The sequence below is a fragment of the Schistocerca serialis genome, unplaced genomic scaffold (genome assembly GCF_023864345.2).
Source record: "Schistocerca serialis cubense isolate TAMUIC-IGC-003099 unplaced genomic scaffold, iqSchSeri2.2 HiC_scaffold_1157, whole genome shotgun sequence".
In the NCBI taxonomy this organism is placed as follows: domain Eukaryota; kingdom Metazoa; phylum Arthropoda; class Insecta; order Orthoptera; family Acrididae; genus Schistocerca; species Schistocerca serialis.
This window is the reverse complement of record NW_026047356.1, coordinates 46,938-65,030: the sequence shown is the minus strand read 5'-3', so window position 1 is coordinate 65,030 and position 18,093 is coordinate 46,938. Positions and strand designations below refer to the sequence as shown.

The 18,093-nt window shown below is 53.6% G+C and overlaps 41 non-coding genes across 41 annotated transcripts; 9 read left to right on the top strand and 32 right to left on the bottom strand.

The window, feature by feature from the left end:
- Positions 1-75: 75 nt before the first annotated feature.
- On the top strand, positions 76-147 carry Trnag-ucc (transfer RNA glycine (anticodon UCC)). Its single transcript has one exon. It is a non-coding gene; the product is annotated as a tRNA-Gly (tRNA).
- Positions 148-733: 586 nt separating this feature from the next.
- Positions 734-807, bottom strand: Trnai-aau (transfer RNA isoleucine (anticodon AAU)). The gene has a single exon. It is a non-coding gene; the product is annotated as a tRNA-Ile (tRNA).
- Positions 808-1,005: 198 nt separating this feature from the next.
- Trnae-uuc (transfer RNA glutamic acid (anticodon UUC)) lies at positions 1,006-1,077 on the bottom strand. The gene has a single exon. It is a non-coding gene; the product is annotated as a tRNA-Glu (tRNA).
- Positions 1,078-1,358: 281 nt separating this feature from the next.
- Trnam-cau (transfer RNA methionine (anticodon CAU)) lies at positions 1,359-1,431 on the bottom strand. The gene has a single exon. It is a non-coding gene; the product is annotated as a tRNA-Met (tRNA).
- A 293-nt stretch (positions 1,432-1,724) lies between these two features.
- Positions 1,725-1,795, bottom strand: Trnag-gcc (transfer RNA glycine (anticodon GCC)). Its single transcript has one exon. It is a non-coding gene; the product is annotated as a tRNA-Gly (tRNA).
- Positions 1,796-2,136: 341 nt separating this feature from the next.
- Positions 2,137-2,208, top strand: Trnag-ucc (transfer RNA glycine (anticodon UCC)). Its single transcript has one exon. It is a non-coding gene; the product is annotated as a tRNA-Gly (tRNA).
- A 586-nt stretch (positions 2,209-2,794) lies between these two features.
- Positions 2,795-2,868, bottom strand: Trnai-aau (transfer RNA isoleucine (anticodon AAU)). Its single transcript has one exon. It is a non-coding gene; the product is annotated as a tRNA-Ile (tRNA).
- Positions 2,869-3,066: 198 nt separating this feature from the next.
- Trnae-uuc (transfer RNA glutamic acid (anticodon UUC)) lies at positions 3,067-3,138 on the bottom strand. Its single transcript has one exon. It is a non-coding gene; the product is annotated as a tRNA-Glu (tRNA).
- Positions 3,139-3,419: 281 nt separating this feature from the next.
- Trnam-cau (transfer RNA methionine (anticodon CAU)) lies at positions 3,420-3,492 on the bottom strand. The gene has a single exon. It is a non-coding gene; the product is annotated as a tRNA-Met (tRNA).
- A 293-nt stretch (positions 3,493-3,785) lies between these two features.
- On the bottom strand, positions 3,786-3,856 carry Trnag-gcc (transfer RNA glycine (anticodon GCC)). The gene has a single exon. It is a non-coding gene; the product is annotated as a tRNA-Gly (tRNA).
- A 341-nt stretch (positions 3,857-4,197) lies between these two features.
- Positions 4,198-4,269, top strand: Trnag-ucc (transfer RNA glycine (anticodon UCC)). The gene has a single exon. It is a non-coding gene; the product is annotated as a tRNA-Gly (tRNA).
- A 586-nt stretch (positions 4,270-4,855) lies between these two features.
- On the bottom strand, positions 4,856-4,929 carry Trnai-aau (transfer RNA isoleucine (anticodon AAU)). The gene has a single exon. It is a non-coding gene; the product is annotated as a tRNA-Ile (tRNA).
- Positions 4,930-5,127: 198 nt separating this feature from the next.
- On the bottom strand, positions 5,128-5,199 carry Trnae-uuc (transfer RNA glutamic acid (anticodon UUC)). The gene has a single exon. It is a non-coding gene; the product is annotated as a tRNA-Glu (tRNA).
- A 281-nt stretch (positions 5,200-5,480) lies between these two features.
- Positions 5,481-5,553, bottom strand: Trnam-cau (transfer RNA methionine (anticodon CAU)). The gene has a single exon. It is a non-coding gene; the product is annotated as a tRNA-Met (tRNA).
- A 293-nt stretch (positions 5,554-5,846) lies between these two features.
- Positions 5,847-5,917, bottom strand: Trnag-gcc (transfer RNA glycine (anticodon GCC)). Its single transcript has one exon. It is a non-coding gene; the product is annotated as a tRNA-Gly (tRNA).
- Positions 5,918-6,258: 341 nt separating this feature from the next.
- Positions 6,259-6,330, top strand: Trnag-ucc (transfer RNA glycine (anticodon UCC)). The gene has a single exon. It is a non-coding gene; the product is annotated as a tRNA-Gly (tRNA).
- Positions 6,331-6,916: 586 nt separating this feature from the next.
- Trnai-aau (transfer RNA isoleucine (anticodon AAU)) lies at positions 6,917-6,990 on the bottom strand. Its single transcript has one exon. It is a non-coding gene; the product is annotated as a tRNA-Ile (tRNA).
- Positions 6,991-7,188: 198 nt separating this feature from the next.
- Trnae-uuc (transfer RNA glutamic acid (anticodon UUC)) lies at positions 7,189-7,260 on the bottom strand. The gene has a single exon. It is a non-coding gene; the product is annotated as a tRNA-Glu (tRNA).
- A 281-nt stretch (positions 7,261-7,541) lies between these two features.
- On the bottom strand, positions 7,542-7,614 carry Trnam-cau (transfer RNA methionine (anticodon CAU)). The gene has a single exon. It is a non-coding gene; the product is annotated as a tRNA-Met (tRNA).
- A 293-nt stretch (positions 7,615-7,907) lies between these two features.
- On the bottom strand, positions 7,908-7,978 carry Trnag-gcc (transfer RNA glycine (anticodon GCC)). The gene has a single exon. It is a non-coding gene; the product is annotated as a tRNA-Gly (tRNA).
- A 341-nt stretch (positions 7,979-8,319) lies between these two features.
- On the top strand, positions 8,320-8,391 carry Trnag-ucc (transfer RNA glycine (anticodon UCC)). Its single transcript has one exon. It is a non-coding gene; the product is annotated as a tRNA-Gly (tRNA).
- Positions 8,392-8,977: 586 nt separating this feature from the next.
- On the bottom strand, positions 8,978-9,051 carry Trnai-aau (transfer RNA isoleucine (anticodon AAU)). Its single transcript has one exon. It is a non-coding gene; the product is annotated as a tRNA-Ile (tRNA).
- Positions 9,052-9,249: 198 nt separating this feature from the next.
- On the bottom strand, positions 9,250-9,321 carry Trnae-uuc (transfer RNA glutamic acid (anticodon UUC)). The gene has a single exon. It is a non-coding gene; the product is annotated as a tRNA-Glu (tRNA).
- Positions 9,322-9,602: 281 nt separating this feature from the next.
- Positions 9,603-9,675, bottom strand: Trnam-cau (transfer RNA methionine (anticodon CAU)). Its single transcript has one exon. It is a non-coding gene; the product is annotated as a tRNA-Met (tRNA).
- A 293-nt stretch (positions 9,676-9,968) lies between these two features.
- Positions 9,969-10,039, bottom strand: Trnag-gcc (transfer RNA glycine (anticodon GCC)). Its single transcript has one exon. It is a non-coding gene; the product is annotated as a tRNA-Gly (tRNA).
- A 341-nt stretch (positions 10,040-10,380) lies between these two features.
- Positions 10,381-10,452, top strand: Trnag-ucc (transfer RNA glycine (anticodon UCC)). The gene has a single exon. It is a non-coding gene; the product is annotated as a tRNA-Gly (tRNA).
- Positions 10,453-11,038: 586 nt separating this feature from the next.
- Positions 11,039-11,112, bottom strand: Trnai-aau (transfer RNA isoleucine (anticodon AAU)). The gene has a single exon. It is a non-coding gene; the product is annotated as a tRNA-Ile (tRNA).
- Positions 11,113-11,310: 198 nt separating this feature from the next.
- Positions 11,311-11,382, bottom strand: Trnae-uuc (transfer RNA glutamic acid (anticodon UUC)). The gene has a single exon. It is a non-coding gene; the product is annotated as a tRNA-Glu (tRNA).
- A 281-nt stretch (positions 11,383-11,663) lies between these two features.
- Positions 11,664-11,736, bottom strand: Trnam-cau (transfer RNA methionine (anticodon CAU)). The gene has a single exon. It is a non-coding gene; the product is annotated as a tRNA-Met (tRNA).
- A 293-nt stretch (positions 11,737-12,029) lies between these two features.
- Positions 12,030-12,100, bottom strand: Trnag-gcc (transfer RNA glycine (anticodon GCC)). Its single transcript has one exon. It is a non-coding gene; the product is annotated as a tRNA-Gly (tRNA).
- Positions 12,101-12,436: 336 nt separating this feature from the next.
- On the top strand, positions 12,437-12,508 carry Trnag-ucc (transfer RNA glycine (anticodon UCC)). The gene has a single exon. It is a non-coding gene; the product is annotated as a tRNA-Gly (tRNA).
- Positions 12,509-13,261: 753 nt separating this feature from the next.
- Trnai-aau (transfer RNA isoleucine (anticodon AAU)) lies at positions 13,262-13,335 on the bottom strand. Its single transcript has one exon. It is a non-coding gene; the product is annotated as a tRNA-Ile (tRNA).
- A 256-nt stretch (positions 13,336-13,591) lies between these two features.
- Positions 13,592-13,663, bottom strand: Trnae-uuc (transfer RNA glutamic acid (anticodon UUC)). Its single transcript has one exon. It is a non-coding gene; the product is annotated as a tRNA-Glu (tRNA).
- A 456-nt stretch (positions 13,664-14,119) lies between these two features.
- On the bottom strand, positions 14,120-14,192 carry Trnam-cau (transfer RNA methionine (anticodon CAU)). Its single transcript has one exon. It is a non-coding gene; the product is annotated as a tRNA-Met (tRNA).
- Positions 14,193-14,487: 295 nt separating this feature from the next.
- Trnag-gcc (transfer RNA glycine (anticodon GCC)) lies at positions 14,488-14,558 on the bottom strand. The gene has a single exon. It is a non-coding gene; the product is annotated as a tRNA-Gly (tRNA).
- A 336-nt stretch (positions 14,559-14,894) lies between these two features.
- Trnag-ucc (transfer RNA glycine (anticodon UCC)) lies at positions 14,895-14,966 on the top strand. The gene has a single exon. It is a non-coding gene; the product is annotated as a tRNA-Gly (tRNA).
- A 751-nt stretch (positions 14,967-15,717) lies between these two features.
- Trnai-aau (transfer RNA isoleucine (anticodon AAU)) lies at positions 15,718-15,791 on the bottom strand. The gene has a single exon. It is a non-coding gene; the product is annotated as a tRNA-Ile (tRNA).
- Positions 15,792-16,047: 256 nt separating this feature from the next.
- On the bottom strand, positions 16,048-16,119 carry Trnae-uuc (transfer RNA glutamic acid (anticodon UUC)). Its single transcript has one exon. It is a non-coding gene; the product is annotated as a tRNA-Glu (tRNA).
- A 456-nt stretch (positions 16,120-16,575) lies between these two features.
- Positions 16,576-16,648, bottom strand: Trnam-cau (transfer RNA methionine (anticodon CAU)). Its single transcript has one exon. It is a non-coding gene; the product is annotated as a tRNA-Met (tRNA).
- A 295-nt stretch (positions 16,649-16,943) lies between these two features.
- Positions 16,944-17,014, bottom strand: Trnag-gcc (transfer RNA glycine (anticodon GCC)). Its single transcript has one exon. It is a non-coding gene; the product is annotated as a tRNA-Gly (tRNA).
- Positions 17,015-17,350: 336 nt separating this feature from the next.
- Trnag-ucc (transfer RNA glycine (anticodon UCC)) lies at positions 17,351-17,422 on the top strand. Its single transcript has one exon. It is a non-coding gene; the product is annotated as a tRNA-Gly (tRNA).
- The last annotated feature ends 671 nt before the right edge of the window (positions 17,423-18,093 follow it).

Genomic DNA, 18,093 nt, shown 5'->3' with positions numbered 1-18,093 from the left:
GCCGGGTACGATCACCTTCGGCCGCTGCCGACAGGCGGGAAGCCGACTCAGCGCGGTGGCGGGGCGCTCGCTTGTGCGGTCGTGGTGTAATGGTCAGCATAGTTGCCTTCCAAGCAGTTGATCCGGGTTCGATTCCCGGCCACCGCAGCAGGCTTTTAATTTCGCGTATGAGTACTTTTGCCACGCGCTCTTAAACTATTGTTTTTTCGCCCTCTTACTCGCTGCATACCAGCCCTTAGTGTGTCTCGACTTGTCTCGACTTTGCTCAGCTGACGCGAGAGCTGACGCTCTCAAATCGGCCTATATCAAAACGACAAGCACGAGAAACGACTGAGAGAGGTAAGGAGAGGCGAGGCGAGGCGATGGACACACAGCACGCCCCCTTCATTTCACGGTGGCGTCTCCCTGGCCGAATCGGGCTGTAGCTCCGAAAACAAAGGAGAAACAAAAATAGGAAGTAAAACTGCCAATAGTGCCCTGTGTTCCCATGCGCTCACCCGCCCAAGTACTGACAAGGGCCAAAGTTGTTACGCATCGGCAATCGGACATTTTCTTTCATTTTCTCTAACCAGTGTATTCAAGATATTATGGCCATTGCCGAGTGAATGCTGTAGTGCTTCCCGACGAGTCGGGTTCGGATCCTCTGTCAACTTCCACGCAGGGTGATGATCATTTGGTCATCACACTCGCCAGCTGAAATCGGCGCTGCCTTTTCGCAGTAGTAAAAGAGAAGTGGCCCGTGGGGGGATCGAACCCACGACCTTCGCGTTATTAGCACGACGCTCTAACCAACTGAGCTAACGGGCCTCGGCAGATGCAGTTGCTCAGCCCTACGCTGGAATCAGGTGGCATGAAGCCATACACCATTCCTATGGTCGTCGTGTGTCTGCTTCCCTAGTCTATATTCTGCTGACGGTCACGAAACAGTAGCTATATTGCGAGCAGGACGGGAAACGGCCGCTCGGACAGCTCAAACTTGTCACGATTCGTGTGGAAAAAATTCCGTTCCGGTACCGGGAATCGAACCCGGGCCTCCTGGGTGAAAGCCAGGTATCCTAGCCACTAGACCACACCGGATGCGGCCGTTTCATTCGACCGTTCGTACGGTCGCTTGTCGCATTGTCGCTCTCTTTGCGAGCATCTTTGCACATACTGACTGGCAAGGCGCGCACCTCAAACGTCGCAGAGCAATGCTTTTGGCTTCATGCTGTGCTGGGAGAAGAGGAATAGGGAAGCTGTATGTAGCAATAACAGGAAGTAAACATTTTCCCGCTGAAGCGTTGAAACGTTGTGGATAACAAACAAGAAATAAGTTGGCGCCCTAGCAACAGCACCACCTTCAGTCACAGAAAATTAGATGCCCCGGGTGAGGATCGAACTCACGACCTTAAGATCATGAGACTTACGCGCTGCCTACTGCGCTACCGAGGCAGGCGATCGTTAGACCTTCTGGAATCTTGGTAAGTATCGAATACAAGTGGTAGAGAGTCTGCACTCCCTGGCTCATTTTTTCTGTTGCTACACGTGCATTCACGGCGCGGCAGGCAACTTGCGATGCTAGGCCGACGCCAGTATGTACAATAGCACGCAGGAGTCCAAACGAGCAGTCGTCCGCGCTGCATGATTGGTTCTTTCCATACGGAATCCCGCGGTTCATTCTCATGGCTCACGCAGTTCGAGTGCGAAAGACACGCAGCACCCCTACCGGAGAAAAAACAAAATGATGCATCGGCCGGGAATCGAACCCGGGCCGCCCGCGTGGCAGGCGAGCATTCTACCACTGAACCACCGATGCTCGGGCCAGCGGTACCTTCACGCTGCTTCCCGAGCAGATGTCTCAAGGGAAAGTGGGACTGCCGTCAAGCGCCGTAGCATTCTGTGGAGAAGATGCTGCAGACGCTGAATCCTGCACTGCACTGCTTAAAGATGCCGCCAGAACGCGGTCCTCTGCGTACTCTTGCGTCGCCGGCGCCGACTCTTGCCAAAGGATGCGAAATGTGCGCGGATACGCTGTCCGAATGCGTCTGGATGTGCTCCCCTAGCCTGCCTCGAAATGCGCCTGCCGGGTACGATCACCTTCGGCCGCTGCCGACAGGCGGGAAGCCGACTCAGCGCGGTGGCGGGGCGCTCGCTTGGGCGGTCGTGGTGTAATGGTCAGCATAGTTGCCTTCCAAGCAGTTGATCCGGGTTCGATTCCCGGCCACCGCAGCAGGCTTTTAATTTCGCGTATGAGTACTTTTGCCACGCGCTCTTAAACTATTGTTTTTTCGCCCTCTTACTCGCTGCATACCAGCCCTTAGTGTGTCTCGACTTGTCTCGACTTTGCTCAGCTGACGCGAGAGCTGACGCTCTCAAATCGGCCTATATCAAAACGACAAGCACGAGAAACGACTGAGAGAGGTAAGGAGAGGCGAGGCGAGGCGATGGACACACAGCACGCCCCCTTCATTTCACGGTGGCGTCTCCCTGGCCGAATCGGGCTGTAGCTCCGAAAACAAAGGAGAAACAAAAATAGGAAGTAAAACTGCCAATAGTGCCCTGTGTTCCCATGCGCTCACCCGCCAAAGTACTGACAAGGGCCAAAGTTGTTACGCATCGGCAATCGGACATTTTCTTTCATTTTCTCTAACCAGTGTATTCAAGATATTATGGCCATTGCCGAGTGAATGCTGTAGTGCTTCCCGACGAGTCGGGTTCGGATCCTCTGTCAACTTCCACGCAGGGTGATGATCATTTGGTCATCACACTCGCCAGCTGAAATCGGCGCTGCCTTTTCGCAGTAGTAAAAGAGAAGTGGCCCGTGGGGGGATCGAACCCACGACCTTCGCGTTATTAGCACGACGCTCTAACCAACTGAGCTAACGGGCCTCGGCAGATGCAGTTGCTCAGCCCTACGCTGGAATCAGGTGGCATGAAGCCATACACCATTCCTATGGTCGTCGTGTGTCTGCTTCCCTAGTCTATATTCTGCTGACGGTCACGAAACAGTAGCTATATTGCGAGCAGGACGGGAAACGGCCGCTCGGACAGCTCAAACTTGTCACGATTCGTGTGGAAAAAATTCCGTTCCGGTACCGGGAATCGAACCCGGGCCTCCTGGGTGAAAGCCAGGTATCCTAGCCACTAGACCACACCGGATGCGGCCGTTTCATTCGACCGTTCGTACGGTCGCTTGTCGCATTGTCGCTCTCTTTGCGAGCATCTTTGCACATACTGACTGGCAAGGCGCGCACCTCAAACGTCGCAGAGCAATGCTTTTGGCTTCATGCTGTGCTGGGAGAAGAGGAATAGTTAAGCTGTATGTAGCAATAACAGGAAGTAAACATTTTCCCGCTGAAGCGTTGAAACGTTGTGGATAACAAACAAGAAATAAGTTGGCGCCCTAGCAACAGCACCACCTTCAGTCACAGAAAATTAGATGCCCCGGGTGTGGATCGAACTCACGACCTTAAGATTATGAGACTTACGCGCTGCCTACTGCGCTACCGAGGCAGGCGATCGTTAGACCTTCTGGAATCTTGGTAAGTATCGAATACAAGTGGTAGAGAGTCTGCACTCCCTGGCTCATTTTTTCTGTTGCTACACGTGCATTCACGGCGCGGCAGGCAACTTGCGATGCTAGGCCGACGCCAGTATGTACAATAGCACGCAGGAGTCCAAACGAGCAGTCGTCCGCGCTGCATGATTGGTTCTTTCCATACGGAATCCCGCGGTTCATTCTCATGGCTCACGCAGTTCGAGTGCGAAAGACACGCAGCACCCCTACCGGAGAAAAAACAAAATGATGCATCGGCCGGGAATCGAACCCGGGCCGCCCGCGTGGCAGGCGAGCATTCTACCACTGAACCACCGATGCTCGGGCCAGCGGTACCTTCACGCTGCTTCCCGAGCAGATGTCTCAAGGGAAAGTGGGACTGCCGTCAAGCGCCGTAGCATTCTGTGGAGAAGATGCTGCAGACGCTGAATCCTGCACTGCACTGCTTAAAGATGCCGCCAGAACGCGGTCCTCTGCGTACTCTTGCGTCGCCGGCGCCGACTCTTGCCAAAGGATGCGAAATGTGCGCGGATACGCTGTCCGAATGCGTCTGGATGTGCTCCCCTAGCCTGCCTCGAAATGCGCCTGCCGGGTACGATCACCTTCGGCCGCTGCCGACAGGCGGGAAGCCGACTCAGCGCGGTGGCGGGGCGCTCGCTTGTGCGGTCGTGGTGTAATGGTCAGCATAGTTGCCTTCCAAGCAGTTGATCCGGGTTCGATTCCCGGCCACCGCAGCAGGCTTTTAATTTCGCGTATGAGTACTTTTGCCACGCGCTCTTAAACTATTGTTTTTTCGCCCTCTTACTCGCTGCATACCAGCCCTTAGTGTGTCTCGACTTGTCTCGACTTTGCTCAGCTGACGCGAGAGCTGACGCTCTCAAATCGGCCTATATCAAAACGACAAGCACGAGAAACGACTGAGAGAGGTAAGGAGAGGCGAGGCGAGGCGATGGACACACAGCACGCCCCCTTCATTTCACGGTGGCGTCTCCCTGGCCGAATCGGGCTGTAGCTCCGAAAACAAAGGAGAAACAAAAATAGGAAGTAAAACTGCCAATAGTGCCCTGTGTTCCCATGCGCTCACCCGCCCAAGTACTGACAAGGGCCAAAGTTGTTACGCATCGGCAATCGGACATTTTCTTTCATTTTCTCTAACCAGTGTATTCAAGATATTATGGCCATTGCCGAGTGAATGCTGTAGTGCTTCCCGACGAGTCGGGTTCGGATCCTCTGTCAACTTCCACGCAGGGTGATGATCATTTGGTCATCACACTCGCCAGCTGAAATCGGCGCTGCCTTTTCGCAGTAGTAAAAGAGAAGTGGCCCGTGGGGGGATCGAACCCACGACCTTCGCGTTATTAGCACGACGCTCTAACCAACTGAGCTAACGGGCCTCGGCAGATGCAGTTGCTCAGCCCTACGCTGGAATCAGGTGGCATGAAGCCATACACCATTCCTATGGTCGTCGTGTGTCTGCTTCCCTAGTCTATATTCTGCTGACGGTCACGAAACAGTAGCTATATTGCGAGCAGGACGGGAAACGGCCGCTCGGACAGCTCAAACTTGTCACGATTCGTGTGGAAAAAATTCCGTTCCGGTACCGGGAATCGAACCCGGGCCTCCTGGGTGAAAGCCAGGTATCCTAGCCACTAGACCACACCGGATGCGGCCGTTTCATTCGACCGTTCGTACGGTCGCTTGTCGCATTGTCGCTCTCTTTGCGAGCATCTTTGCACATACTGACTGGCAAGGCGCGCACCTCAAACGTCGCAGAGCAATGCTTTTGGCTTCATGCTGTGCTGGGAGAAGAGGAATAGGGAAGCTGTATGTAGCAATAACAGGAAGTAAACATTTTCCCGCTGAAGCGTTGAAACGTTGTGGATAACAAACAAGAAATAAGTTGGCGCCCTAGCAACAGCACCACCTTCAGTCACAGAAAATTAGATGCCCCGGGTGAGGATCGAACTCACGACCTTAAGATCATGAGACTTACGCGCTGCCTACTGCGCTACCGAGGCAGGCGATCGTTAGACCTTCTGGAATCTTGGTAAGTATCGAATACAAGTGGTAGAGAGTCTGCACTCCCTGGCTCATTTTTTCTGTTGCTACACGTGCATTCACGGCGCGGCAGGCAACTTGCGATGCTAGGCCGACGCCAGTATGTACAATAGCACGCAGGAGTCCAAACGAGCAGTCGTCCGCGCTGCATGATTGGTTCTTTCCATACGGAATCCCGCGGTTCATTCTCATGGCTCACGCAGTTCGAGTGCGAAAGACACGCAGCACCCCTACCGGAGAAAAAACAAAATGATGCATCGGCCGGGAATCGAACCCGGGCCGCCCGCGTGGCAGGCGAGCATTCTACCACTGAACCACCGATGCTCGGGCCAGCGGTACCTTCACGCTGCTTCCCGAGCAGATGTCTCAAGGGAAAGTGGGACTGCCGTCAAGCGCCGTAGCATTCTGTGGAGAAGATGCTGCAGACGCTGAATCCTGCACTGCACTGCTTAAAGATGCCGCCAGAACGCGGTCCTCTGCGTACTCTTGCGTCGCCGGCGCCGACTCTTGCCAAAGGATGCGAAATGTGCGCGGATACGCTGTCCGAATGCGTCTGGATGTGCTCCCCTAGCCTGCCTCGAAATGCGCCTGCCGGGTACGATCACCTTCGGCCGCTGCCGACAGGCGGGAAGCCGACTCAGCGCGGTGGCGGGGCGCTCGCTTGTGCGGTCGTGGTGTAATGGTCAGCATAGTTGCCTTCCAAGCAGTTGATCCGGGTTCGATTCCCGGCCACCGCAGCAGGCTTTTAATTTCGCGTATGAGTACTTTTGCCACGCGCTCTTAAACTATTGTTTTTTCGCCCTCTTACTCGCTGCATACCAGCCCTTAGTGTGTCTCGACTTGTCTCGACTTTGCTCAGCTGACGCGAGAGCTGACGCTCTCAAATCGGCCTATATCAAAACGACAAGCACGAGAAACGACTGAGAGAGGTAAGGAGAGGCGAGGCGAGGCGATGGACACACAGCACGCCCCCTTCATTTCACGGTGGCGTCTCCCTGGCCGAATCGGGCTGTAGCTCCGAAAACAAAGGAGAAACAAAAATAGGAAGTAAAACTGCCAATAGTGCCCTGTGTTCCCATGCGCTCACCCGCCCAAGTACTGACAAGGGCCAAAGTTGTTACGCATCGGCAATCGGACATTTTCTTTCATTTTCTCTAACCAGTGTATTCAAGATATTATGGCCATTGCCGAGTGAATGCTGTAGTGCTTCCCGACGAGTCGGGTTCGGATCCTCTGTCAACTTCCACGCAGGGTGATGATCATTTGGTCATCACACTCGCCAGCTGAAATCGGCGCTGCCTTTTCGCAGTAGTAAAAGAGAAGTGGCCCGTGGGGGGATCGAACCCACGACCTTCGCGTTATTAGCACGACGCTCTAACCAACTGAGCTAACGGGCCTCGGCAGATGCAGTTGCTCAGCCCTACGCTGGAATCAGGTGGCATGAAGCCATACACCATTCCTATGGTCGTCGTGTGTCTGCTTCCCTAGTCTATATTCTGCTGACGGTCACGAAACAGTAGCTATATTGCGAGCAGGACGGGAAACGGCCGCTCGGACAGCTCAAACTTGTCACGATTCGTGTGGAAAAAATTCCGTTCCGGTACCGGGAATCGAACCCGGGCCTCCTGGGTGAAAGCCAGGTATCCTAGCCACTAGACCACACCGGATGCGGCCGTTTCATTCGACCGTTCGTACGGTCGCTTGTCGCATTGTCGCTCTCTTTGCGAGCATCTTTGCACATACTGACTGGCAAGGCGCGCACCTCAAACGTCGCAGAGCAATGCTTTTGGCTTCATGCTGTGCTGGGAGAAGAGGAATAGGGAAGCTGTATGTAGCAATAACAGGAAGTAAACATTTTCCCGCTGAAGCGTTGAAACGTTGTGGATAACAAACAAGAAATAAGTTGGCGCCCTAGCAACAGCACCACCTTCAGTCACAGAAAATTAGATGCCCCGGGTGAGGATCGAACTCACGACCTTAAGATCATGAGACTTACGCGCTGCCTACTGCGCTACCGAGGCAGGCGATCGTTAGACCTTCTGGAATCTTGGTAAGTATCGAATACAAGTGGTAGAGAGTCTGCACTCCCTGGCTCATTTTTTCTGTTGCTACACGTGCATTCACGGCGCGGCAGGCAACTTGCGATGCTAGGCCGACGCCAGTATGTACAATAGCACGCAGGAGTCCAAACGAGCAGTCGTCCGCGCTGCATGATTGGTTCTTTCCATACGGAATCCCGCGGTTCATTCTCATGGCTCACGCAGTTCGAGTGCGAAAGACACGCAGCACCCCTACCGGAGAAAAAACAAAATGATGCATCGGCCGGGAATCGAACCCGGGCCGCCCGCGTGGCAGGCGAGCATTCTACCACTGAACCACCGATGCTCGGGCCAGCGGTACCTTCACGCTGCTTCCCGAGCAGATGTCTCAAGGGAAAGTGGGACTGCCGTCAAGCGCCGTAGCATTCTGTGGAGAAGATGCTGCAGACGCTGAATCCTGCACTGCACTGCTTAAAGATGCCGCCAGAACGCGGTCCTCTGCGTACTCTTGCGTCGCCGGCGCCGACTCTTGCCAAAGGATGCGAAATGTGCGCGGATACGCTGTCCGAATGCGTCTGGATGTGCTCCCCTAGCCTGCCTCGAAATGCGCCTGCCGGGTACGATCACCTTCGGCCGCTGCCGACAGGCGGGAAGCCGACTCAGCGCGGTGGCGGGGCGCTCGCTTGTGCGGTCGTGGTGTAATGGTCAGCATAGTTGCCTTCCAAGCAGTTGATCCGGGTTCGATTCCCGGCCACCGCAGCAGGCTTTTAATTTCGCGTATGAGTACTTTTGCCACGCGCTCTTAAACTATTGTTTTTTCGCCCTCTTACTCGCTGCATACCAGCCCTTAGTGTGTCTCGACTTGTCTCGACTTTGCTCAGCTGACGCGAGAGCTGACGCTCTCAAATCGGCCTATATCAAAACGACAAGCACGAGAAACGACTGAGAGAGGTAAGGAGAGGCGAGGCGAGGCGATGGACACACAGCACGCCCCCTTCATTTCACGGTGGCGTCTCCCTGGCCGAATCGGGCTGTAGCTCCGAAAACAAAGGAGAAACAAAAATAGGAAGTAAAACTGCCAATAGTGCCCTGTGTTCCCATGCGCTCACCCGCCCAAGTACTGACAAGGGCCAAAGTTGTTACGCATCGGCAATCGGACATTTTCTTTCATTTTCTCTAACCAGTGTATTCAAGATATTATGGCCATTGCCGAGTGAATGCTGTAGTGCTTCCCGACGAGTCGGGTTCGGATCCTCTGTCAACTTCCACGCAGGGTGATGATCATTTGGTCATCACACTCGCCAGCTGAAATCGGCGCTGCCTTTTCGCAGTAGTAAAAGAGAAGTGGCCCGTGGGGGGATCGAACCCACGACCTTCGCGTTATTAGCACGACGCTCTAACCAACTGAGCTAACGGGCCTCGGCAGATGCAGTTGCTCAGCCCTACGCTGGAATCAGGTGGCATGAAGCCATACACCATTCCTATGGTCGTCGTGTGTCTGCTTCCCTAGTCTATATTCTGCTGACGGTCACGAAACAGTAGCTATATTGCGAGCAGGACGGGAAACGGCCGCTCGGACAGCTCAAACTTGTCACGATTCGTGTGGAAAAAATTCCGTTCCGGTACCGGGAATCGAACCCGGGCCTCCTGGGTGAAAGCCAGGTATCCTAGCCACTAGACCACACCGTATGCGGCTGTTTCATTCGACCGTTCGTACGGTCGCTTGTCGCATTGTCGCTCTCTTTGCGAGCATCTTTGCACATACTGACTGGCAAGGCGCGCACCTCAAACGTCGCAGAGCAATGCTTTTGGCTTCATGCTGTGCTGGGATAAGAGGAATAGGGAAGCTGTATGTAGCAATAACAGGAAGTAAACATTTTCCCGCTGAAGCGTTGAAACGTTGTGGATAACAAACAAGAAATAAGTTGGCGCCCTAGCAACAGCACCACCTTCAGTCACAGAAAATTAGATGCCCCGGGTGAGGATCGAACTCACGACCTTAAGATTATGAGACTTACGCGCTGCCTACTGCGCTACCGAGGCAGGCGATCGTTAGACCTTCTGGAATCTCGGTAAGTATCGAATACAAGTGGTAGAGAGTCTGCACTCCCTGGCTCATTTTTTCTGTTGCTACACGTGCATTCACGGCGCGGCAGGCAACTTGCGATGCTAGGCCGACGCCAGTATGTACAATAGCACGCAGGAGTCCAAACGAGCAGTCGTCCGCGCTGCATGATTGGTTCTTTCCATACGGAATCCCGCGGTTCATTCTCATGGCTCACGCAGTTCGAGTGCGAAAGACACGCAGCACCCCTACCGGAGAAAAAACAAAATGATGCATCGGCCGGGAATCGAACCCGGGCCGCCCGCGTGGCAGGCGAGCATTCTACCACTGAACCACCGATGCTCGGGCCAGCGGTACCTTCACGCTGCTTCCCGAGCAGATGTCTCAAGGGAAAGTGGGACTGCCGTCAAGCGCCGTAGCATTCTGTGGAGAAGATGCTGCAGACGCTGAATCCTGCACTGCACTGCTTAAAGATGCCGCCAGAACGCGGTCCTCTGCGTACTCTTGCGTCGCCGGCGCCGACTCTTGCCAAAGGATGCGAAATGTGCGCGGATACGCTGTCCGAATGCGTCTGGATGTGCTCCCCTAGCCTGCCTCGAAATGCGCCTGCCGGGTACGATCACCTTCGGCCGCTGCCGACAGGCGGGAAGCCGACTCAGCGCGGTGGCGGGGCGCTCGCTTGTGCGGTCGTGGTGTAATGGTCAGCATAGTTGCCTTCCAAGCAGTTGATCCGGGTTCGATTCCCGGCCACCGCAGCAGGCTTTTAATTTCGCGTATGAGTACTTTTGCCACGCGCTCTTAAACTATTGTTTTTTCGCCCTCTTACTCGCTGCATACCAGCCCTTAGTGTGTCTCGACTTGTCTCGACTTTGCTCAGCTGACGCGAGAGCTGACGCTCTCAAATCGGCCTATATCAAAACGACAAGCACGAGAAACGACTGAGAGAGGTAAGGAGAGGCGAGGCGAGGCGATGGACACACAGCACGCCCCCTTCATTTCACGGTGGCGTCTCCCTGGCCGAATCGGGCTGTAGCTCCGAAAACAAAGGAGAAACAAAAATAGGAAGTAAAACTGCCAATAGTGCCCTGTGTTCCCATGCGCTCACCCGCCCAAGTACTGACAAGGGCCAAAGTTGTTACGCATCGGCAATCGGACATTTTCTTTCATTTTCTCTAACCAGTGTATTCAAGATATTATGGCCATTGCCGAGTGAATGCTGTAGTGCTTCCCGACGAGTCGGGTTCGGATCCTCTGTCAACTTCCACGCAGGGTGATGATCATTTGGTCATCACACTCGCCAGCTGAAATCGGCGCTGCCTTTTCGCAGTAGTAAAAGAGAAGTGGCCCGTGGGGGGATCGAACCCACGACCTTCGCGTTATTAGCACGACGCTCTAACCAACTGAGCTAACGGGCCTCGGCAGATGCAGTTGCTCAGCCCTACGCTGGAATCAGGTGGCATGAAGCCATACACCATTCCTATGGTCGTCGTGTGTCTGCTTCCCTAGTCTATATTCTGCTGACGGTCACGAAACAGTAGCTATATTGCGAGCAGGACGGGAAACGGCCGCTCGGACAGCTCAAACTTGTCACGATTCGTGTGGAAAAAATTCCGTTCCGGTACCGGGAATCGAACCCGGGCCTCCTGGGTGAAAGCCAGGTATCCTAGCCACTAGACCACACCGTATGCGGCCGTTTCATTCGACCGTTCGTACGGTCGCTTGTCGCATTGTCGCTCTCTTTGCGAGCATCTTTGCACATACTGACTGGCAAGGCGCGCACCTCAAACGTCGCAGAGCAATGCTTTTGGCTTCATGCTGTGCTGGGATAAGAGGAATAGGGAAGCTGTATGTAGCAATAACAGGAAGTAAACATTTTCCCGCTGAAGCGTTGAAACGTTGTGGATAACAAACAAGAAATAAGTTGGCGCCCTAGCAACAGCACCACCTTCAGTCACAGAAAATTAGATGCCCCGGGTGAGGATCGAACTCACGACCTTAAGATTATGAGACTTACGCGCTGCCTACTGCGCTACCGAGGCAGGCGATCGTTAGACCTTCTGGAATCTCGGTAAGTATCGAATACAAGTGGTAGAGAGTCTGCACTCCCTGGCTCATTTTTTCTGTTGCTACACGTGCATTCACGGCGCGGCAGGCAACTTGCGATGCTAGGCCGACGCCAGTATGTACAATAGCACGCAGGAGTCCAAACGAGCAGTCGTCCGCGCTGCATGATTGGTTCTTTCCATACGGAATCCCGCGGTTCATTCTCATGGCTCACGCAGTTCGAGTGCGAAAGACACGCAGCACCACTATCGGAGAAAAAACAAAATGATGCATCGGCCGGGAATCGAACCCGGGCCGCCCGCGTGGCAGGCGAGCATTCTACCACTGAACCACCGATGCTCAGCTAGTTCACAGCTTCCTGGTGCTTTCCGCGGCAGACGTCTGAGGGGAAAGTGGGACTGCCGTCCAGCGCCGTCGCATCCTCTCGAGAGAATGCTACACACGCTGAATCCTGAACTGCACTGCACTGCTTAAAAATGACGCCCGAACGCGATCGCCTAAGTACTCTTGCGGCGCACGCACGCGACGACTCTTGCCAAAGGACGCGAAATGTGCGTAGAGACGCTGTCTGGATGCGCTCGCCTACCCCGTAATGCGCCTACAGCTACGACCACCTTGAGCCGCCGCCGACAGGCGGGAAGCAGACACAGCGCGCCGTGCGCGGACGGAAACCGTGCGGTGGTGGTGTAATGGTCAGCATAGTTGCCTTCCAAGCAGTTGATCCGGGTTCGATTCCCGGCCACCGCAGCCGGCTTTTTACTTTTGCGTATGAGTACTTTTGCCACGCGTCTTTAAATTAATGTTTCTTTCGCCCTCTTACTCGCTGCAGGCCACCCTATAGTGTGTGCGTCGATTCCCCTTGAGTCTCGACTTGTCTCGACTTAGCTCAGCTGACGCGAGAGCTGACGCTCTCCAATCGGCCTATATCAAGAGGACAAGCACGCGAAACGACTGAGAGAGGTATGGCGAGGCGGCCACCACGTTACTTATGCCTCAAGTAAATACCTGCTGCCTGTTATCATGTATTGTCTGATGTTACATGTTCTGTCAGACAAATTCAGTTTTATTACTAGTACATTTCTTTTTTTTTTTTTTTTTTTCTTTGTTGAAAATTTTACAACACGCTCCTTCATTTCACTGTGGCCGCACGGCGCGACTTGGCATACCGAGAGGCAAAATGTGGCGCCAGTGCCCTTGACCGAATAGCGCTGCAGCTCCGAAACCGAAGAGGAAAGAGAAATACGAATTGAAACTGTCGGCAGTGCCTAGTGTTCGCAGGCGGTCACCCGCCCAAGCACTGACAACGCCCAGCTTCGCGCAGTAGCGGTGATCGGACGAGGAACTGTGTGTTCACCGTGCTGTGACCAGTGAAGTGTTTTAGCGCGTCCCGACAAGTCGCGTTCTGGTCCCCTATCAGCTCGCACACAATGTGACGATTTCTTTGTTACCATACTTCCCCGCCGAAATCGGCGTTGCCTTTTTGGAAGAGTGAAATCGTAGTGGCCCGTGGGGGGATCGAACCCACGACCTTCGCGTTATTAGCACGACGCTCTAACCGACTGAGCTAACGGGCCTCGGTGCAGAGAGTCTTCCATCGCTTCGCGGGAATTGCTCTGCGTATTGCCATGTAACATTTCTATGGTAGCAGTCCAACAGTGGACCAGCGTCTCTTCTCCCTTTATTCCGCTGCTCGTAGTAATTTCATTGCGTGCCCGTTTCTCTCGACTGTTTTCAGCTGACGTTTATGAACCAGTAGGTATAATGCGAGGAGGACGTGAAACAGCCTTTCGCAGGGTCAAAACTTGTCGTGACTTTTTCCGAAAAATTCCGTTCCGGTACCGGGAATCGAACCCGGGCCTCCTGGGTGAAAACCAGGTATCCTAGCCACTAGACCACACCGGACGCGCGCATTTTCCTCGGCGTTTACACCCGGTCCAGACGCTTTCCGTGTCGCACTTTCCCTGTTTGCGAGCATCTTTCCGCGCGCCCATGGCGAGGCGCGCATGGCAAAAGTCACAATCCATTGCTTTATGCCTCGTTGTTACAGGGGTAGGAGGAAAAGCAAAGCCGTAAGTAGTAATATTTATTTACTTATTTCGCAAGTAAATACCTGCTGCCTGTCATCATACAGCAGGTCATACATTGTGTGACTTTACACGTTATATCGTACGAAATTCAGTTTTATTACTAGTACTTTTTTTCTTGAAAATTTTACATAAGAACTGCAAGTAGTAATAACGGGAAGTAAACATTATCACGCTGAGTCGTTGAAGCCTTGAGGATAACAAAGCACAAAGTGTTTCGCTCCTTCGCAAACCCCAGAGCCGTCGATTTAGCTGTGGACGAAAGTAAATTAAATGCCCCGGGTGAGGATCGAACTCACGACCTTAAGATTATGAGGCTTACGCGCTGCCTACTGCGCTACCGAGGCAGGTGATCGCCACGCCTTCTGGAGTCTCGGTATGTACCAAATACCAGTGGTAAAGAGTCTGCACTTCCTGGCTCATTTTTTTCTGTTGCTACACGTGCATTCCCGGCGCGACAGGCAACTTGTGATGCTAGGCCGACGCCAGTATGTACAATAGCGCACAACAGTCGAAACGAGCAGTCGTGCGCGCTGCATGTTTGGTTATTCCCACACGGAAATCCCGCGGTTCATTCTCATGGCTCACGCAGTTCGAGTGCGAAAGACACGCAGCACCACTATCGGAGAAAAAACAAAATGATGCATCGGCCGGGAATCGAACCCGGGCCGCCCGCGTGGCAGGCGAGCATTCTACCACTGAACCACCGATGCTCAGCTAGTTCACAGCTTCCTGGTGCTTTCCGCGGCAGACGTCTGAGGGGAAAGTGGGACTGCCGTCCAGCGCCGTCGCATCCTCTCGAGAGAATGCTACACACGCTGAATCCTGAACTGCACTGCACTGCTTAAAAATGACGCCCGAACGCGATCGCCTAAGTACTCTTGCGGCGCACGCACGCGACGACTCTTGCCAAAGGACGCGAAATGTGCGTAGAGACGCTGTCTGGATGCGCTCGCCTACCCCGTAATGCGCCTACAGCTACGACCACCTTGAGCCGCCGCCGACAGGCGGGAAGCAGACACAGCGCGCCGTGCGCGGACGGAAACCGTGCGGTGGTGGTGTAATGGTCAGCATAGTTGCCTTCCAAGCAGTTGATCCGGGTTCGATTCCCGGCCACCGCAGCCGGCTTTTTACTTTTGCGTATGAGTACTTTTGCCACGCGTCTTTAAATTAATGTTTCTTTCGCCCTCTTACTCGCTGCAGGCCACCTTATAGTGTGTGCGTCGATTCCCCTTGACTCTCGACTTGTCTCGACTTAGCTCAGCTGACGCGAGAGCTGACGCTCTCCAATCGGCCTATATCAAGAGGACAAGCACGCGAAACGACTGAGAGAGGTATGGCGAGGCGGCCACCACGTTACTTATGCCTCAAGTAAATACCTGCTGCCTGTTATCATGTATTGTCTGATGTTACATGTTCTGTCAGACAAATTCAGTTTTATTACTAGTACATTTCTTTTTTTTTTTTTTTTTCTTTGTTGAAAATTTTACAACACGCTCCTTCATTTCACTGTGGCCGCACGGCGCGACTTGGCATACCGAGAGGCAAAATGTGGCGCCAGTGCCCTTGACCGAATAGCGCTGCAGCTCCGAAACCGAAGAGGAAAGAGAAATACGAATTGAAACTGTCGGCAGTGCCCTGTGTTCGCAGGCGGTCACCCGCCCAAGCACTGACAACGCCCAGCTTCGCGCAGTAGCGGTGATCGGACGAGGAACTGTGTGTTCACCGTGCTGTGACCAGTGAAGTGTTTTAGCGCGTCCCGACAAGTCGCGTTCTGGTCCCCTATCAGCTCGCACACAATGTGACGATTTCTTTGTTACCATACTTCCCCGCCGAAATCGGCGTTGCCTTTTTGGAAGAGTGAAATCGTAGTGGCCCGTGGGGGGATCGAACCCACGACCTTCGCGTTATTAGCACGACGCTCTAACCGACTGAGCTAACGGGCCTCGGTGCAGAGAGTCTTCCATCGCTTCGCGGGAATTGCTCTGCGTATTGCCATGTAACATTTCTATGGTAGCAGTCCAACAGTGGACCAGCGTCTCTTCTCCCTTTATTCCGCTGCTCGTAGTAATTTCATTGCGTGCCCGTTTCTCTCGACTGTTTTCAGCTGACGTTTATGAACCAGTAGGTATAATGCGAGGAGGACGTGAAACAGCCTTTCGCAGGGTCAAAACTTGTCGTGACTTTTTCCGAAAAATTCCGTTCCGGTACCGGGAATCGAACCCGGGCCTCCTGGGTGAAAGCCAGGTATCCTAGCCACTAGACCACACCGGACGCGCGCATTTTCCTCGGCGTTTACACCCGGTCCAGACGCTTTCCGTGTCGCACTTTCCCTGTTTGCGAGCATCTTTCCGCGCGCCCATGGCGAGGCGCGCATGGCAAAAGTCACAATCCATTGCTTTATGCCTCGTTGTTACAGGGGTAGGAGGAAAAGCAAAGCCGTAAGTAGTAATATTTATTTACTTATTTCGCAAGTAAATACCTGCTGCCTGTCATCATACAGCAGGTCATACACTGTGTGACTTTACACGTTATATCGTACGAAATTCAGTTTTATTACTAGTACTTTTTTTCTTGAAAATTTTACATAAGAACTGCAAGTAGTAATAACGGGAAGTAAACATTATCACGCTGAGTCGTTGAAGCCTTGAGGATAACAAAGCACAAAGTGTTTCGCTCCTTCGCAAACCCCAGAGCCGTCGATTTAGCTGTGGACGAAAGTAAATTAAATGCCCCGGGTGAGGATCGAACTCACGACCTTAAGATTATGAGACTTACGCGCTGCCTACTGCGCTACCGAGGCAGGTGATCGCCACGCCTTCTGGAATCTCGGTAAGTACCAAATACCAGTGGTAGAGAGTCTGCACTTCCTGGCTCATTTTTTTCTGTTGCTACACGTGCATTCCCGGCGCGACAGGCAACTTGTGATGCTAGGCCGACGCCAGTATGTACAATAGCGCACAACAGTCGAAACGAGCAGTCGTGCGCGCTGCATGTTTGGTTATTCCCACACGGAAATCCCGCGGTTCATTCTCATGGCTCACGCAGTTCGAGTGCGAAAGACACGCAGCACCACTATCGGAGAAAAAACAAAATGATGCATCGGTCGGGAATCGAACCCGGGCCGCCCGCGTGGCAGGCGAGCATTCTACCACTGAACCACCGATGCTCAGCTAGTTCACAGCTTCCTGGTGCTTTCCGCGGCAGACGTCTGAGGGGAAAGTGGGACTGCCGTCCAGCGCCGTCGCATCCTCTCGAGAGAATGCTACACACGCTGAATCCTGAACTGCACTGCACTGCTTAAAAATGACGCCCGAACGCGATCGCCTAAGTACTCTTGCGGCGCACGCACGCGACGACTCTTGCCAAAGGACGCGAAATGTGCGTAGAGACGCTGTCTGGATGCGCTCGCCTACCCCGTAATGCGCCTACAGCTACGACCACCTTGAGCCGCCGCCGACAGGCGGGAAGCAGACACAGCGCGCCGTGCGCGGACGGAAACCGTGCGGTGGTGGTGTAATGGTCAGCATAGTTGCCTTCCAAGCAGTTGATCCGGGTTCGATTCCCGGCCACCGCAGCCGGCTTTTTACTTTTGCGTATGAGTACTTTTGCCACGCGTCTTTAAATTAATGTTTCTTTCGCCCTCTTACTCGCTGCAGGCCACCCTATAGTGTGTGCGTCGATTCCCCTTGAGTCTCGACTTGTCTCGACTTAGCTCAGCTGACGCGAGAGCTGACGCTCTCCAATCGGCCTATATCAAGAGGACAAGCACGCGAAACGACTGAGAGAGGTATGGCGAGGCGGCCACCACGTTACTTATGCCTCAAGTAAATACCTGCTGCCTGTTATCATGTATTGTCTGATGTTACATGTTCTGTCAGACAAATTCAGTTTTATTACTAGTACATTTCTTTTTTTTTTTTTTTTTTCTTTGTTGAAAATTTTACAACACGCTCCTTCATTTCACTGTGGCCGCACGGCGCGACTTGGCATACCGAGAGGCAAAATGTGGCGCCAGTGCCCTTGACCGAATAGCGCTGCAGCTCCGAAACCGAAGAGGAAAGAGAAATACGAATTGAAACTGTCGGCAGTGCCCTGTGTTCGCAGGCGGTCACCCGCCCAAGCACTGACAACGCCCAGCTTCGCGCAGTAGCGGTGATCGGACGAGGAACTGTGTGTTCACCGTGCTGTGACCAGTGAAGTGTTTTAGCGCGTCCCGACAAGTCGCGTTCTGGTCCCCTATCAGCT